The sequence below is a fragment of the Apodemus sylvaticus genome, chromosome 19 (genome assembly GCF_947179515.1).
Source record: "Apodemus sylvaticus chromosome 19, mApoSyl1.1, whole genome shotgun sequence".
In the NCBI taxonomy this organism is placed as follows: domain Eukaryota; kingdom Metazoa; phylum Chordata; class Mammalia; order Rodentia; family Muridae; genus Apodemus; species Apodemus sylvaticus.
In genome coordinates, this window is record NC_067490.1 from 41,621,563 (window position 1) to 41,626,082 (window position 4,520).

At 37.6% G+C, this 4,520-nt stretch overlaps 1 non-coding gene across 1 annotated transcript; it reads right to left on the reverse strand.

Moving 5' to 3' along the window:
- Positions 1–285: 285 nt before the first annotated feature.
- On the reverse strand, positions 286–414 carry LOC127670253 (small nucleolar RNA SNORA27). Its single transcript, XR_007974497.1, has one exon. It is a non-coding gene; the product is annotated as a small nucleolar RNA SNORA27 (small nucleolar RNA).
- Positions 415–4,520: the final 4,106 nt, after the last annotated feature.

A 4,520-nucleotide genomic window follows, 5' to 3' on the forward strand; every position in this document is an offset into this window, starting at 1 on the left:
TCAGCACTCCTGGGAGACCAGTTCTCTCAGGGAGGAATTTGAGTTTGGATAGCTGTGGCACAGGGTCAGCCCCGGATGCAGATGGAAACTGGAAGTGAGACATATTCTTATTTGAGAATCCTTCCTCTTAGATGGCTTTAGCTTGTGTCAAAATGACAGAAAACTACCCAGCACAATGTTGAACACTTCTTTAAGTGTTTCCTAGCCATTTTTGTTTCTTGTTTTGAGAATTTACTGTTTAGGTAGGGTCCCCATTTTGTTGTTGTTGTTGTTGTTGTTTAACATTAATGTTTCCCTTAACATGTTACAAGACAAACACATAAGTTTGCCTGAGTTTTAAAAGGTTATTTCCTTTGCCCCACTTGAATGGCCAATGAAGACATTAAGTCCAATTGGTAAAGTAAAAGGGGGTGGGTTCCCCATGTTTTAATTACATTATTTGTTTTCTTGATATCTAGTAGTGCTTTAGCTCCTTATATAGTTAATATATTTTGGATATTAGCCCTCTATCGAATATGTAGTTGGCAAAAAGAAAATTTTCCATTCTGTAGGCTGCCAGTTTGTCTGAATTAGGGTGTCCTTTGCCATACAAACAATTTTCAGTTTCATGAGGTCCCCTTTGTTAATTGTTGGTTTTACAGCCTGTGCTAATGGTGTTCTGTTTAGAAAGATTTTTTTCTGTGCCAATGAGTTCAAGTGTGTTTCTGACTTTCTCTTCTATGAATGTCAGTGTATATAATTTTGTGTTGATGTCTCCAATACATTTAGAACTGAGTGCAGGATGATACATACAGATCTATTTCAATTCTTCTGCTTGAAGCCACTGAAGCCATTGAAGTTTTCACCAACACCATTTAAAAAAAATACAGTCTTGTTTTTCCGGTATATACTCCTGGCTTCTTTAATGAAAAAAATCAGGTGTCTATAGGTCTACTTATGTCTGCATCTTCAATTATATTCCATTAATTGTTATATTTTTTATGCCAATACCACACTGTTATTATTAGTATATCTCTGTAGTATAACTTGAAATCGGGGATAGTAATAACCTCCCACAGTTCTGTTGATATACAGCTTTAATCCATAATGGTCAGATCGAATGCAGTGTTATTTAAATTTTCTTGTATCTTTTGGGACTTGCTTTGTATCTGTGTATGTGGTTAATTTTGCAGAAAGTTCCACGAGGTACTGAGAAGAAGTATTTGTATTTGGGTGAAAGGTTCTATAAATATCTGCTTAGTCCATTTAGCTTATAAGTTTAGTTAGCCCCAGCATTGTCTGTTTAGTTTTGTCTAGATGTCTATCTATTGATGAGCACAGGTATTGAAGTCTCCCGCTGTCAATGTGTACATATCAATAAGTCACTTTAAGCTATAGCAGTGTTTCTTTGATGAACTTGGGTGCCCTTGTGTTTGGTGCATAGATGTTAAGAATTGCAGTTCTCTCTTTTTAAACCTTAAAGGTGCTTTGGGAATATATTAAAGTTTCCAATTTAGTATTTTTAGGAGATTCCTGAATGTGGGAACAAGTTGGTCTCTGCTTCTACATCTTTTTCATGTGACTTTTCTTGGGCCCTTTCCTTCTCTCTGTTTGTTTTGTCCTATGCCAATGTATCTTTATATTATATTATATTATATTATATTATATTATATTATATTATATTAATTATATTATATTATTATTATATTATATTATATTATATTATATTATATTATATTATATTATATTATATTATATTATATTATATTATATTATATTTCCTTAAAATCCTTTCTTTCTAATGAGAGACAGAAAGGAAATAGATACAGATTTGGGATGGGATGAGAGTGGGAGAAGTAGAGGGAGGGAAAAACATATATTATATGTGACGACTATTCTTGATTGTTAACTTGACTACATCTGGAATTAACTAAAATACAAATGGCTGGGCATACCTGTGAAGGATTTTTTTTTTAATTAATTTTTTTTTATTATTCGATATAATTTATTTACATTTCAAATGATTTCCCCTTTTCTAGCCCCCCCACTCCCCGAAAGTCCCGCAAGCCCCCTTCTCTTCCCCTGTCCTCCCACCCACCCCTTCCCACTTCCCCGTTCTGGTTTTGCTGAATACTGTTTCACTGAGTCTTTCCAGAACCAGGGGCCACTCCTCCTTTCTTCTTGTACCTCATTTGATGTGTGGATTATGTTTTGGGTATTCCAGTTTTCTAGGTTAATATCCACTTATTAGTGAGTGCATACCATGATTCACCTTTTGAGTCTGGGTTACCTCACTTAGTATGATATTCTCTAGCTCCATCCATTTGCCTAAGAATTTCATGAATTCATTGTTTCTAATGGCTGAATAGTACTCCATTGTGTAGATATACCACATTTTTTGCATCCACTCTTCTGTTGAGGGATACCTGGGTTCTTTCCAGCATCTGGCAATTACAAATAGGGCTGCTATGAACATAGTAGAACATGTATCCTTATTACATGGTGGGGAGTCTTCTGGGTATATGCCCAGGAGTGGTATAGCAGGATCTTCTGGAAGTAAGGTGCCCAGTTTTCGGAGGAACCGCCAGACTGATTTCCAGAGTGGTTGTACCAATTTGCAACCCCACCAGCAGTGGAGGAGTGTTCCTCTTTCTCCACACCCTCTCCAACACCTGCTGTCTCCTGAATTTTTAATCTTAGCCATTCTGACTGGTGTAAGATGAAATCTTAGGGTTGTTTTGATTTGCATTTCCCTAATGACTAATGAAGTTGAGCATTTTTTAAGATGCTTCTCCGCCATCCGAAGTTCTTCAGGTGAGAATTCTTTGTTTAACTCTGTACCCCATTTTTTAATAGGGTTGTTTGGTTTTCTGGAGTCTAACTTCTTGAGTTCTTTATATATATTGGATATTAGCCCTCTATCTGATGTAGGATTGGTGAAGATCTTTTCCCAATTTGTTGGTTGCCGATTTGTCCTCTTGATGGTGTCCTTTGCCTTACAGAAACTTTGTAATTTTATGAGGTCCCATTTGTCAATTCTTGCTCTTAGAGCATACGCTATTGGTGTTCTGTTCAGAAACTTTCTCCCTGTACCGATGTCCTCAAGGGTCTTCCCCAGTTTTTTTTCTATTAGCTTCAGAGTGTCTGGCTTTATGTGGAGGTCCTTGATCCATTTGGATTTGAGCTTAGTACAAGGAGACAAGGATGGATCAATTCGCATTCTTCTGCATGCTGACCTCCAGTTGAACCAGCACCATTTGTTGAAAAGGCTATCTTTTTTCCATTGGATGTTTTCAGCCTCTTTGTCGAGGATCAAGTGGCCATAGGTGTGTGGGTTCATTTCTGGATCTTCAATCCTGTTCCATTGATCCTCCTGCCTGTCACTGTACCAATACCATGCAGTTTTTAACACTATTGCTCTGTAGTATTGCTTGAGGTCAGGGATACTGATTCCCCCAGATTTCCTTTTGTTGCTGAGAATAGTTTTAGCTATCCTGGGTTTTTTGTTGTTCCAGATGAATTTGATAATTGCTCTTTCTAGCTCTGTGAAGAATTGAGTTGGGATTTTGATGGGTATTGCATTGAATCTGTATAGTGCTTTAGGCAAAATGGCCATTTTAACTATATTGATTCTGCCGATCCATGAGCATGGGAGGTTTTCCCATTTTTTGAGGTCTTCTTCCATTTCCTTCTTCAGAGTCTTGAAGTTCTTGTCATACAGATCTTTCACATGTTTGGTAAGAGTCACCCCAAGATACTTTATACTGTTTGTGGCTATTGTGAAGGGGGTCATTTCCCTAATTTCTTTCTCAGCCTGCTTATCCTTTGAGTATAGGAAGGCCACTGATTTGCTTGAGTTGACTTTATAACCTGCCACTTTGCTGAAGTTGTTTATCAGCTGTAGGAGCTCTCTAGTGGAGTTCTTTGGGTCACTTAGGTAGACGATCATGTCGTCTGCAAATAATGATAGTTTGACTTCTTCCTTTCCAATTTGTATCCCTTTGACCTCCTTATGTTGTCGAATTGCCCGAGCTAGTACCTCAAGTACAATATTGAAAAGATAAGGAGAAAGGGGGCAGCCTTGTCTGGTCCCTGATTTCAGTGGGATTGGTTCAAGTTTCTCTCCATTTAGTTTGATGCTGGCTACCGGTTTGCTGTATATTGCTTTTACTATGTTTAGGTATGGGCCTTGAATTCCTGTTCTCTCCAAGACTTTAAGCATGAAAGGATGCTGAATTTTGTCAAATGCTTTTTCAGCATCCAATGAAATGACCATGTGGTTTTGTTCTTTGAGTTTGTTTATGTAGTGGATTGTATTGATGGATTTCCGTATATTGAACCAACCCTGCATTCCTGGGATAAAGCCTACTTGATCATGGTGGATGATCGTTTTGATGTGTTCTTGGATTCGGTTGGCAAGAATTTTGTTGAGTATTTTTGCATCGATGTTCATAAGGGAAATTGGTCTGAAGTTCTCTTTCTTTGTTGGATCTTTGTGTGGCTTTGGTATCAGCGTAATTGTGGCTTCGTAGAAGGAATTG